Source organism: Corvus hawaiiensis, chromosome 4, assembly GCF_020740725.1.
Source record: "Corvus hawaiiensis isolate bCorHaw1 chromosome 4, bCorHaw1.pri.cur, whole genome shotgun sequence".
Classification (NCBI taxonomy): Eukaryota; Metazoa; Chordata; class Aves; order Passeriformes; family Corvidae; genus Corvus; species Corvus hawaiiensis.
Genome location: NC_063216.1, coordinates 4,194,861 through 4,209,379, shown reverse-complemented (window position 1 = coordinate 4,209,379; position 14,519 = coordinate 4,194,861). Strand labels below are relative to the sequence as shown.

Sequence of the window (14,519 nt, the reverse complement as noted above, 5' to 3'; positions counted from 1 at the left end):
ATTAAATAATGAAACAGGGAAAAACCGCACAACACAATTTATCTCCAGCAAACATGAAATATGCCTGGACCACAAGACATACTCCATTTTTCTTCTTATCAGGACAAGACCATAAAGATGCTTCTGGCATTCTTATTTCGCCTATTCTCAAAGATTTTTATGATAGAGTTCTTCTCCAACCTCCCTATCAAATTTCTGTTCTAGGATGTCCCCTCACAGCATTTTTTTCCCTAATGCCTCATCTAAATCTTGCTGTGCTTTCATCTTATTAATTCTTGCTCTTTCCTAACAGAACTTGAAGATCCTATCTTCTTTACAGCAGCCCCTAAAGCATTTGCAGACTATTACTCTGTCTTTCCTCAATCTTCTGTAGACAACTACTGCCACTTTTTCTCACAAGTCTTGTATTTTGGATGTCCGATGATTTTAATTGCCTTTTTCTGGACTCCTTTAATGTCTCTGGGCTCCTTATCTCCATCTTTCTGAATGTAAAATGTTAAAAATATTCCAGGTGAACTTTTCCCGGTGCAAAGTGAAACAAAAGGATTACTTCAAATTTCAAGCTTTTCTAACCAATATCTTATCATCAACTCATATTTGGCTGTGGTAAAACTCCCAGATCCCTTTCTAAAAAACTGCTCATCCAAACTTTCACCACAACCAAAACCTTGTACAAAGGGCCTCTACCAAAAAACGAACAAACACATTCTCTATCCCATCATGCTGGTTACTAATGAAAATACTGAAAGATGCCATATATAAAGATGTTCCACTTAGTATTCATTAGCTCACACCCTGCCAAAACTTGAAAGAAGTCACAGAACTGGAGTAAGTCAGCAGTGCCACCATGATGTTGGTGGCACTTGCCTGTGAGGAGAGGCTTAGGAACGTGGGCTTGTTTACCCAGGAGATGAAAGGTTTTCAAGAGGCCAAAGGGGATTTTCTTTTCTCTGCAAGAGGCTCTAACACAGATGGATCCAGACATGAATAAGAGAGAAAACTGAAACAGCTGAAGTTCTGACTTGCCATAAGAAAAAAAGAACTAAAACAAAACCCCTTCACTATGAGGAAAAGTAAATATTGAAACAGGTTGCCTTGGAAGATTATCCTGGGAGGTTTTAAGATTTAGCTGGACACAGCCTTGGATAAACTGGTCTGAATTTAGTTCTGACCTCATTTCCATAACAGAGAAAGATTTCTGAATGTCCTGAGCATCCTTGGCTTGAGTAAACTACGTCCTGGACATTCAAACATTGCATCTAATAATTTTTACCTACATTATTTAACTAAATGACCAGGCCTATACCAGGTAACATGGTTTTCACTCTATATTGTGCCATTTCTGCTGCTGCTTGAGATATCTACTGCAAGAAAAGACTTCAAACTACACATCTGAAGTCTCATTTCTGATTGCATTTTTACCCACGGTATTTCTTACATTAACATCTACCTTCAGAGGCAGAAACATTAAGCTAGAAAGAATCTCCTGAATTCCTTAGGTAGATGAGGATAGTTCTTAAACTATTACAGTCTTATTTATTCATTAAGTTAGTTCTTCTTTTATGTATATCAAGTTTTGTTCCGGTTTGGCCAAATTTAGAAATATATATATATTCTGAGAGAAGGCACAACCACCCCTCCCCCCACCAGGTTCGGGAAAAAAAAAATAAATTTTCCTCGAAGGAAAGTGAAGAAGATAAAACTATTTATTTAACAAGCACACGGGAAAGGAAAATAATGTTAAATGGTAAAATCTTTCGCTGTAGAGGAAAAACCTGGGAAAGTGTTCGAGTCCTCCCTTTGGTCTCCTCGGAGCTGGGGCTTGGCCCAGGGCCAGGCCCTCTGTGCCCGGTGGAAAGTCCTCCCGATGTGCTCTGATGTTACAGCAATCAGGCAGTCCAGTAGAAAAGGGAGAAAATCCGAAATTCCAGAGAAGGAAAAGTTCAGCTCTCAGCCTCTCTCCAGAGAACAAGGAACTGGAAAAAAACTGGCCAAAAACTGACTGGAAAAGCTGCCAGCCGGGTGCTTCCTCGCTCCCCCCTGCCCCAGCTGGAAAAAAACCCCTGCTATCTTTATGTGACCTTGAACAAGTTTCAAACTGCTTTGAGAAAGTTTTGCTCAGTTTTTCTTCCCCCTCTCAGGCTCAGTTCAGAGGCATAGAAAGGCCAATAATTAATTTCTGGGCATAGGCAGCGATATGGGATACACATCATAAGGTCACCCCAAGACATTCCACCCCTTATCCCATATTGTTGGCTCAATGTCCAAACTAAGATATTCTAATTCTCCACACACACATTAATACATAAACTTATATATATACACAGCTATGTACGAACAGTGACAGTGACACTCAGCAAGCAAGGGTATTCTGGCATTTCACACTACAGGTGGTTTTCACACAACAATCAGATCTCCCTGTGGTACACAACGTGTTGTGCCATCTTTCTGCATTACCCACCATGTGCAACCAGGTCCCTGAGCAAAGACAACCCCACGGATGGGTTTGTCTGTACTCGAGGCAGAATTTATCCACACAGTCTTTCCTAACAGACCTCTGACATGCACTACTGGGACCTTATCTCCATCTGTTGTATGCAGGGATTCAGATTGGGCTGGACCAGCTCTATTGGTGGAACCTCGGGTGTTAACTAACCAGGTGGCCTTTGCTAGATTCTGTTCCCAATTTTTGAAAGTTCCCCCACCCAGTGCCTTCAAAGTGGTTTTCAACAATCCATTGCACCGTTCCACTTTGCCTGCAGCTGGTGCATGGTAAGGGATGTGGTACACCCACTCAATGCCATGTTCTCTAGCCCAGGTATTAATAAGGCTATTCTTAAAATGAGTCCCATTGTCAGACTCGATTCTCTCAGGGGTGCCATGCCTCCAAAGGACTTGCTTTTCAAGGCCCAGGATGGTGTTTCGGGCAGTAGCGTGAGGCACAGGGTAGGTCTCCAGCCATCCAGTGGTGGCTTCTACCATTGTGAGCACATAGCGCTTGCCTTGGCGGGTTTGAGGCAGTGTGATGTAATCAATCTGCCAGGCTTCCCCATACTTGTATTTGGACCATCGCCCACCGTACCACAGGGGCTTCACCCGCTTGGCCTGCTTGATCGCAGCGCATGTCTCACAGTCATGGATAACCTGGGAGATACTGTCCATGGTTAGATCCACCCCTCGGTCTCGTGCCCACTTATAGGTGGCATCTCTGCCCTGATGGCCTGAGGCATCATGGGCCCATCGAGCTAGGAACAACTCTCCCTTGTGTTTCCAGTCCAAGTCTACCTGTGACACTTCTATCTTTGCAGCCTGATCTACCTGCTTGTTGTTTTGGTGTTCCTCATTAGCCCTACTCTTGGGGACGTGAGCATCCACATGGCGGACTCTCACAGCCAGCTTTCTTACTCGGGCAGCGATGTTTTTCCACTCTGCAGCAGCCCAGATTGGTTTTCCCCTACGCTGCCAATTAGCTTTTTCCCACTTTTCTAACCATCCCCACAGAGCATTGGCTACCATCCATGAATCAGTGTGTAGAGGTAGAGCTTTGGCCACTTCTCCCTTTCAGCAATGTCCAGAGCTAGTTGAACAGCTTTGAGTTCAGCGAGTTGGCTTGATCCACCTTCTCCTTCAGTAGCTTCTGCAACCCGTCGTGTGGGGCTCCATACGGCTGCTTTCCACTTTCGTTTCATCCCTACGATGCGACAAGAACCATCGGTGAAAAGAGCGTAGCGTGTGTCTTCTGATGGCAGTTGGTTGTACGGTGGAGCTTCTTCAGCGCGTGTCACTTGTTCTTCATCAGCAAGACCAAAGTTTTCACCTTCAGGCCAGTTGGTAATTATTTCCAAAATCCCAGGGCGATTCAGTTTTCCGATTCGGGCGCGCTGTGTGATGAGAGCAATCCATTTGCTCCATGTGGCATTGGTGGCATGGTGGGTAGAGGGAACCTCTGCTTTGAACATCCACCCCAGCACCGGTAGTCGGGGTGCCAGGAGGAGTTGTGCCTCAGTGCCAATTACCTCTGAGACGGCTTGGATTCCTTCATAGGCTGCCAAGATCTCCTTTTCTGTTGGGGTGTAGTTGGCCTCAGACCCTCTGTAGCTTCGGCTCCAGAATCCCAGTGGTCGACCTCGAGTCTCACCAGGCACCTTCTGCCAGAGGCTCCAGGACAGGCCATGGCTTCCGGCTGCAGAATAGAGCACGTTCTTCACTTCGGGTCCTGTCCTAACTGGGCCAAGGGCTACCGCATGAGCGATTTCCTGCTTGATTTGGGCAAAAGCTTGTTGCTGTTCAGGGCCCCAATGGAAATCGTTCTTCTTGCGGGTAACCAGGTAAAGAGGACTCACAATCTGGCTGTACTCGGGAATGTGCATCCTCCAGAAACCTATAGCACCTAGGAAAGCTTGTGTTTCCTTCTTGTTGGTCGGTGGAGACATTACTGTGATCTTATTGATGACCTCAGTGGGAATCTGACGCCGTCCATCTTGCCATTTCACTCCCAGGAACTGGATCTCTTGGGCAGGTCCCTTGACTTTGCTCTTCTTAATGGCGAAACCAGCTTTCAGGAGAATCCGGATAACTTTCTCTCCTTTCTCAAACACTTCTGTTGCAGTGTTCCCCCACACAATGATGTCATCAATGTACTGCAAATGTTCTGGAGCCTCACCCTTTTCTAGTGCAGTCTGGATCAGTCCATGGCAGATGGTGGGACTGTGCTTCCACCCCTGGGGCAGTCGGTTCCAGGTGTACTGCACGCCCCTCCAGGTGAAGGCAAACTGAGGCCTGCACTCTGCTGCCAGAGGAATGGAGAAGAATGCATTGGCAATGTCAATAGTGGCGTACCACTTCGCTGCTTTGGACTCCAGCTCATACTGGAGCTCCAACATGTCTGGCACGGCAGCGCTCAGCGGTGGAGTCACTTCATTCAGGGCACGATAGTCCACAGTCAATCTCCATTCTCCTTCCGATTTGCGCACAGGCCAGATGGGGCTGTTGAAGGGTGAGTGGGTCTTGCTGACCACCCCTTGGGTCTCCAGCTCACGGATCATCTTGTGGATGGGAATCACAGCATCTCGAGTTGTCCGGTACTGTCGGCGATGCACTGTCGAGGTAGCAATTGGTACTCTTTGTTCTTCCACCTTCAGAAGGCCAACTGCAGATGGGTTCTCTGATAGCCCAGGCAAAGTGTTCAATTGCTTAATGCCCTCTGTCTCCACAGCAGCTATTCCAAAAGCCCACCTGAGTCCCTTTGGGTCTCTAAAATACCCGTTCCGGAGGAAGTCTATGCCCAAAATGCACGGGGCCTCTGGGCCAGTCACAATGAGATGTCTCTTCCACTCATTTCCAGTCAGGCTCACCTCAGCTTCCACCAAGGTCAAATTTTGTGATCCACCTGTTACACCAGAAATAGAAACAGATTCTACCCCCACATGCTGCGATGGAATTATTGTACACTGCGCACCAGTGTCAACCAAGGCATCATATTTTTGTGGTTCTGATGTACCAGGCCAACGAATCCACACAGTCCAAAAAACACGGTTTTCCCTGACCTCCACCTGGCTAGAGGCAGGGCCCCTCTATGCCTGGTTATCCTTCTTTCCCTGGGCCTGCACCTTAGAGGTTCCTTCATGGGAATTGGACATGCCGTCGTCTTTTCCATCATTTCCGGCAATTTGGCTACAGGCAACTGGAGCTACTTCCTTTTTGGTAGATCCTCCTTTCTGAGACTTGCGCTCCTTCAATTCACTCACTCGTGCTGCCAGAGCAGAAGTGGGTTGTCCACCCCACTTCCTCATGTTTTCCCCACTGTCACACAGGAAATTCCACAGCTCACTTCGTGGGATGTACCTTCTCTCTGGGGAACGTCCACGGAGAAGGCACTCTTTAATCTCCTGGAGACTCTTTTTCATTTCATCTTCCATTTTCTGCATATGTGTTTCCACAGCTGCGATTCTTGCATGTGTTGGGCCATGCACAGAGTCTGCATATGCTCTGAGCTTCACTGCCATATCCCGCACGGTCTCATTCGCACCGTAGTCTGGTTTCATTATTGCTAAAGCAGAAGCGTATTCTGGTGGCCCAAGCTGTATGAGTTTTCGCCACATGTATGGAATAACTCTGGCCCGGTCTGGACTCCTCAATCCTGGGTCATGTGTGAAGACAACCTCTACCACCCCTAGTTCTCTCAGGCGTTGGATCCCTTGTTCTATGGTCTTCCACGGCGTTTGCTGCATGTAGAGATCATCTCCACACATATATCTTTCCATCACGCCTGTCAAAACTCGTCTCCAGAGACTGGTAGAGTTAGCCTCCCTTTTCATCTCTTGGTCGATCACTGGATCTTGTGACAGGGATCCCAAATGCCTCGCTTCAGCACCGTCCAGCATCACATCATCACCTGCCGCATCCCAAATACGGACCATCCAACTTATTATGGATTCATCGGACCGTCGGGTGTAATCCTTTCTTAGGCTGTGAAGGTCCTTTATGGACATGGACTCAGTAATGGTTTCTGTGCCTGAGTCCGTTGGTGGTTTTGAGGTTCCTTCCCCTGCATCTTTTGAGGTTCCTTCCCCTGCATCATCATCATCTTTCACTGGGCGATCAGTTTTGGTTGTGTGCTTTTTCCTCGTGACAGGAGCCACTGTCAGTGGCTTAGACTCTCCATCTGTTTTGGGCTGGCTGTCTGGTTTATCTGCAGCCTGAGTGACTGGGGTGTCTGCAGGCTTTGCTGATTGATCTTCTTGCCTCTCTACCTTTACTTGCTGCTGCAGTGTGCGATAGGCATATGCCAAAGCCCAACATATTGCAAGGAGCTTGTTCTCATTAGAATTGTCATTGTATCTCTCTTTCAGATATTTTCCCACCTCAGCTGGTTTCTGAATTTGTTCAGATGGGAAATCCCAAACTATCGGGTCAGAGAATTTCTTTAGGGTTTGGCCGATGTCCTCCCATTCCCCACACCACTCAGGATTTTCCACCTCTGGGTCAGGTGTCTCAGCAGTCACCCTGGAAATCTGAGCTCTTATTCTAGACAAGCTGTGAATCATATAGAGGAAGATTACCAGATTAAATACCAGGAGGGTGGTCTCTTTAACATCCAGGGGATACTGAACATTCTCAAAAGATAACCTGTCAAATTTAAAGGCAAGGGAAACCCCATTTCCTCCTCCTCTAACAATCTGGGTGCAATTACTAATAAATTCCCAAAACAGGCTACTGAAGCTAGGACTGGGGTTAGGACGGAGAAACCACTTATCATACACACCTCGAACAGCTGCCTGTACCTCTATCAACTTCTTATAAATCATTATCACTGAGCACAGCAAAATAGAAATCCTGATTCGTCTCCCTTCTCTGTAAAATTTACATACCAGGGACAAGATTGGAGCAAGTTGTGGATAGGCAAACAACCCTAGGGACCAAAAAAGCACTAGTACCTCAATGAAGCCTAAGGACCAGAAAGACATGAGTACATCGAGCCAGAGAGACATTATGAACTCAACCAGCATGGTGACTACTTTACTCCAACACAGAATAAGTAAATTCAACTCAAAATGTAATTAGCACAAGTTTTTTCACTTTCCTTCGAGCCACACAGTTGGGCGCCACTAAATTTGTTCCGGTTTGGCCAAATTTAGAAATATATATATATTCTGAGAGAAGGCACAACCACCCCTCCCCCCACCAGGTTCGGGAAAAAAAAAATAAATTTTCCTCGAAGGAAAGTGAAGAAGATAAAACTATTTATTTAACAAGCACACGGGAAAGGAAAATAATGTTAAATGGTAAAATCTTTCGCTGTAGAGGAAAAACCTGGGAAAGTGTTCGAGTCCTCCCTTTGGTCTCCTCGGAGCTGGGGCTTGGCCCAGGGCCAGGCCCTCTGTGCCCGGTGGAAAGTCCTCCCGATGTGCTCTGATGTTACAGCAATCAGGCAGTCCAGTAGAAAAGGGAGAAAATCCGAAATTCCAGAGAAGGAAAAGTTCAGCTCTCAGCCTCTCTCCAGAGAACAAGGAACTGGAAAAAAACTGGCCAAAAACTGACTGGAAAAGCTGCCAGCCGGGTGCTTCCTCGCTCCCCCCTGCCCCAGCTGGAAAAAAACCCCTGCTATCTTTATGTGACCTTGAACAAGTTTCAAACTGCTTTGAGAAAGTTTTGCTCAGTTTTTCTTCCCCCTCTCAGGCTCAGTTCAGAGGCATAGAAAGGCCAATAATTAATTTCTGGGCATAGGCAGCGATATGGGATACACATCATAAGGTCACCCCAAGACAGAACTTCAGCTAATATTCTTTTTTACTATCACAGCCTCAGTGTTAGCTCATCAGTAAAATCACTGTGTTGAACATACTCACTATTTTGATCAGCCATAAAAGAAGCATTTCACACACTGTCTTGTCCTATTCTGAAAGATTTTTGTGTTCCTGTCAGTAACTGAATTGGTTGCATTGAGATTTAATCATGTTTAATGGATGTAGTGGAAAACAAGCTGTAATCCTCTCCTAAGGTAAGGGCTCTGATTCACCATTCTGTTAACATCGAGTTTTCCCCTGTAAACTGAGTCAGAGTAGCTACTCATTTGTGCCCCTTTGCCTGCACAAAGTGCAAGGGAATGTCACTTAACAAAAATCTCTTTCATTGTGGGCCAATTGAAGCTCGTGTGTGGGTAAATCATGGAGGTTTGATCACACCTGGTCCGCTAGGATTACTGTGCTGACAGTGCAGGTAACAGGACTGTCTAAGCTGAGCTTAGGCACGGTTACAGTTCCTAGGATAGACCCAGCGTTTGCAGTGTGCTGCCACCGGGACCCATCTGGAACCCTCCCATGGAACAAGGAACTTGGCAAGACTCATAATGGGAACACAGAAACTAGCTGGAGACATCTGTGGATGGATTTCACTCTGGCTGCAGTGCCCAGCCTCTGCTGTGAGCTCTAGTTCTGCCGCAGCCCGAGCACAGAATTTATTCACTTATGTCACAGCACTTCAACCACTCCGTGCAGTTAGCTGATGGTGTACTTTGGAAGATTCCTAAGAAGATCCTCCCTGAAAGAAGATCTGCTCTGCTTTAGGAACACGCTTGTCTTGAATGGTTTCAGACATTGTCCTGTTGCAAGCACTGAGTGGTTAGGAAGCACCCCTGTGACCAGCTAAGGCCCCTCCTGAGCTGAGCTGGGCTTCTCTATTCCAACAGCCACACACAAAGCAGCCTGCACTCAGTCACCAGCAGACAGACTGCAAAACAACATCGAGGTGGAGTTAAATCCTTTCTACACTTCACGTTCAATACCCATATCTGACAGTGCTCAGTGCAGCATTCCTGATGCCTTACACCATTTTGTAAGACTATCAGATTTTCTGTGTTTGTTAGAGTTTATTACTAGCCCTATTGATAAACCACTTGGGAGTTAATTTACAAGGAGATTGGAGCAATTCCTCTTGTTAACAGAGATTGTTGGACAATTGCTTTTTGTGTCCTGACTGACCCTCAGCAGTTGAAAAGATTCTAAAACTGAGACCTAAAATGTGCCTCAAAAGAAACAGAACAAGTAGGGTTATATGCCCTACCCATGGAATATTCAACTAACAGGTCTTTTCAGTATGAGATGGATATTTAGAAAACACAGTAATAGATGGCTGCAGGGCATTTGTATATCACCAGGCAAAATAGAGAAATAAACCAGTGATGAAGAAATTGAATTGCAAATAAATTCCTTGGGGCAGGGGATGAAATTCTACATGAATTAAATATATCAGTATGCTTTCCAGTTAAGGATGAAGGACAAAGGCGTAGTGTGCAGAACAAGCAAAAAAAAAAAAAAAAAAAATAGAAGACCAAGAAACAGAGATTAATTTAAAAGTGCTTGATGTATACTTGACTGTGTATGAGAACAGCTTCCCCTGAATATAAATGTACATCTGAATGCGTGTGAGAACAGCTCCCTCGAACATAAAAACGTGTGTACAGAAAGCTTTCAGAGAAAGGCATGATAAAATGCAATGTTTCTGATGGGAGCAGGGAAGAGAAAATACACACCTCTATAAACAGTTACACTTTGAAAAGGATAACAAATAAAACCATAATCAGAATGGACAGTGACCATGATGTCTTTTCCCCCTTTTATTTCTGTTTTATTGTTAAACTTCCGATCTCTAGAGCCATATCCTACAAAAAAACACAGGGTGGCTAATGGAATGAGAAGGAGGGAAAAGGAGAGAGGAGAGGAACTTGATAGGAAGTCACTTAAATACCTCATGTGTAGCCAATCTCCCAAAGCAGAGGGAATTCTGCTGATGGCTCTGGAAGCATCAGGCAACTTCTCCGGCCTACATGATTGTTAACAGGAATACATGATAACTCCTTCAAGAAAGTGAAGTCAGAAAAGCATTTTATGCCACCCTAGGAGTGAAGGAAAAGCCAAGAAGGATACTGAGAGTTGCAGCAGACAAGAGCTGGGTTCCAGGAAACTCAGTGCAGCAGAACAAGGCTCTCGCATGAACAGAACTGGACACGGTCAAATCCACGCAGACACTCCATGGGAAAAACAGTGCCTCCCTTAACTGAGTATTTGGAAAAGGATAACTAAAAGCCTGCAGGTACAAAGTGGACAGTGAACATAATTTACTCTGATTTCAAGAAGGTTTAGCTGATTTCCCTCCACAAGAGGTTATTACTGCAAAAAAACCAAAACCAAACAAACAAAAAAACCAAAAAACAATGAAAAAGGGAAAACTATGATCCAGGTTCAATAATTAGAGAAAGCACCAGGCCAGCAAGAATAAACCCCTGCTCCTCAGGATAAAGACAACAGAAGTGCATCTGAATCCCCTGACTGCAGTTTGTGCTCTTCATGTGTTCTCAGACTCAGCTTGTGCTTTTGCTGCTCAATTTGGGGCAACTAGAGGCATCTGACTTCCAAAAGTGATGGACTTCTTCCCTGATAAATTCAAGCCCTTTTAGGCCTTGTCACCTTGGAGATGACAATCTTTCACCTACAGGTCTTTATGAGCATTTCCCCTTTTATTCTTTACGTGTATGACAGTCTTTAAACATCCGTGTAATCTTATTAAGATCATTTGGGCTACTAAGGTGCTTTAAATAATGAAATTAAATCTTTCCAGGGTTTCAGTCAGAGATTTTTGGAGGGTGGCATGCAGGAAGTGCTGAAAGTGAATAGTGACAAAGAATTAGGAGTTACCATTTCAAAGAAACGAATAAACCCAGATCCATCATGTCAGAAAAATAACTACAAACTGCAGAGTATGAATTCATAATGAGATATACTGAAAATTCCTAATGAAATCTTTCAACATCTAATTCAGGTTGATTCAAGTTTTCATGCACAAATTTAGAACACAAAAAGTGATTATACTTTTAAGTTTTTACTTTCAAGTGATTATACTTTTAAGTTTTACTTTCAAGTTTTAGACTCTATATGAGTAATATAAATAAAATTTTTAAAGGGTAAAAAGAAAAAAAGTAAAATGTGTAATTCTCAAATTCTTCTTTCTTCCTCTTTTTTCTTCTTTTTAGAAAAAAAGAGAACAAATGTAGGTACAATACAGTAAAAAAATGCAGATACAACTTATTTTTCCATGTCCATATGCCAACATTTTTGTTTTAGAAATACTTGAAATGAAAGCTTTTTTTTTTTAATAAACACTTCTAGTGAGACAGTAACACATATTTTAGGTTATTAACACTCAAAATGAAATGTGTAACTTTAAAAATAAAAAGAGGCACTTCTACGTTTCTATATACTCAGATGTTCTGAAATACTTCTCAGTATAATAAAACACCAACCTAGGAAGAAAATGTGGGAAACATAATTTTCCCATATTTTTGAAACTTCCCTAATAACTGGAATTTCCCAATGGAATACTTAGGCTGCCTCTAGTAATTAACTTTGTAGAAGAAAACCAGCTTAGCAGATTTAAATTCTGGGAAAACCATGCCAAGACCCAGGATTAGTTTGGCAAAGAGACAAGAGGGTGTCTGTGATTCAGATCAGGGAAGAGAAAAGGCCAGTGAGTGCTGGATGTAATCAGGATGACTGGATATTTAAAGAAAAGAATGGACACTGATGTCATCAAAAGGTGGATTTAGAGTGTGCCGTGAGCTGCACTACTTCATGTCTTGCCACCAAGTCTCACACTCCACAACACTGACTGAAAAATTATAGATGACAGTGCTGGAAGTGGGGAGGATGTGACTGATGAATTTTGGATTAGTTGAGTTAGCACAGGATTTAAATAAATCTCTTACTGCTTAATTCACCGGGGAAGGAATGTTCAAAAGGAGCTGGTCAGAACCGAAAGGAAGGAAACAAAGGCAAGGGAAGCATGGCAGGTACAACCATGAGCCAGACTCCTTCTTCCAAACCACTGCGTGACTGATTTAGTCCTGGATGATTATCTGGATAACATTACACCTATTTAAGTTGGAGTGGGTCTAAGATGATTACCGCAGGACACTCAATAGATGAAGAATAAGACAGTTATATGAAGAAATTAAGCAAGAAATATTTCTTCACACAGTTTGAAGCGTACCTGCAGACTTGCCTGTTTTAGGGAATGCAGGGTCAAAAGTGGAGGCTGGGTTAGAGAATGAAAGGAGCATTTTATTACTGCTAATAAAACATGTCATTCAGTGTGATATTTAAAAAAAAGAAACAAAACAACAGAAAGAAGAGATAATGGAATCTCATGGTTCAGTAGGAAAGTTCCCTATGGGACTTTGGGAACAATTCTTCTGCTAAGCTCTTTTATTATGCTATTGGTTAGATATATCATAAGTCTCCCTCCAACAGTTCTGAAATATTAGCTCTAGATCCAAGGAAAGACAAGTTATTAGTACTATTTAAAGTATTTACTTCACTGTGAAGGCACATGTAGAGAGAAAGTTCCTGATTCCTCTTCCCTCAAATCAAGAAGACCTGATTTTTGACTTGGAATCAAAACCGAGCAGATTTATTGGATATCATTTAAAGATGAGGGCAGGAATCAGAAAAGTTTACTAATCCCCTTTTAAGGTCTTATCCAATCAGGAATGCAAAAGTGAGCATGACTGGATGAATCATGTCAGCTTTGAAAGGTTCTCCGAAGACTCATATTGGATGTGACAGAAAGAGCTGCAGCCCACGTGTGTGAGTCCCTGAGCTGCCAAAGCACTCCTTGCACTGCACTTCCATCAGAAGAAGGACTCCACATGCAGGATACTGCAGAGGACCTATCCTCAGGAAGTTTTAAGAGGAATTAGGTTTTTGTGATGGCAAAAAGCACTCCCTGAGAACAGGAAATGGACAACTGTGGCACTCAGCTTGCGAAGTTCTGTAAGGAATGATTGCTTTTAACACTTACTCCCTTCGTGTAAGCCTTCATTGATCTGCACAGATTTCATTTTATACTCACACAAAAACGTTTGTATGTGTGTCAATCCCAAGTATAGGGATTTGCATCATGCTCTGCATTCTTTAAAGCTCCTGTAGAACCTCAGAGATGTATGTAGAATAACTACTGTACAACCTCCCCAAGGGTCATCACTTAATAATTCTTAGGTTTGGTAGCATTATGCTGCTGTTTTTTCAACATTATTTTAGAGTATGATATTCTGGGAGTGCAAAAAACTCAAGTAAAAATCTAATAAGAACTCAAATACAAGTACAATATAAGACCTGTTAAAGAAACCAGAGGCAAAACCTGTTTCAGGACTTGCCCTGTGGGAATGAGTAGACACAAACAGCACCAAGAGCTTCAAATTTTGAGAGAACCAGAAATTTGTGACGTGTAAAGATGTGATATCCCTGTGTTCCAAATAGTGTTACATTTCATGAAGGTGCACACAGCTCATAAGAACAATAGTCATTAATACAGTATCACTAGTTCATTAATGCTGTGTCTGCTCAGCTGCATGGAGCTTGAGGAAAACAATGATTACCCCACGGTGTTTGCAACCTGCTCTGAGGTGGGAGACCCAATTTTCCTAAGGAATCATGAGGGCAGCCCATGAATGGAGGTCCTAAATGTGTGATTTTAGTCTGTAGTTTAAAAGCAAAATGCTGCATTGAGAAACAGGAGAAGAGGCTGCTGGTTTTGGAAGTGACTATATTTTAAGTTTTCATGGACTTAATAAGAAGGTGTAGTATAACCGAGCTGTAAAACAGTAACATTAATATCTATTACTGCCACTACATTACTTAAATTTGTTTGCTGTGTCCCCTCTTATATTTGCTTCATCCAGTTGTTCACTCAACTAGCTAATTCTTTGCTTATGTAAAATTGCTACTCAAGGAAGTTCCTGCTAGGTTCCAATAGGAACTTTGCTGTAGAGAAGGATGCAGCACTTGACAAGGAGCGTGCATGAGTATGTTTTTAATTACTCTGTTCTGCTTTATTCTTTCCACAGCAAATAAGTAGGATTAAGGGTGCATATCTTGAATGATGGATGATAATTCTAAGTGCTGCAACTAAATCTTTTGACTGCCTGACTTAGAAGTACTTATTATCCTCATCAGCTTCCCTCGTGT

At 43.4% G+C, this 14,519-nt stretch overlaps 1 protein-coding gene across 4 annotated transcripts in view; it reads right to left on the bottom strand.

Moving 5' to 3' along the window:
• PIK3C2G (phosphatidylinositol-4-phosphate 3-kinase catalytic subunit type 2 gamma) overlaps positions 1-14,519 on the bottom strand; it is a 197,216-nt gene that overhangs the window by 58,549 nt on the left and 124,148 nt on the right. The gene's annotated exons all lie outside the window — the stretch shown is intronic.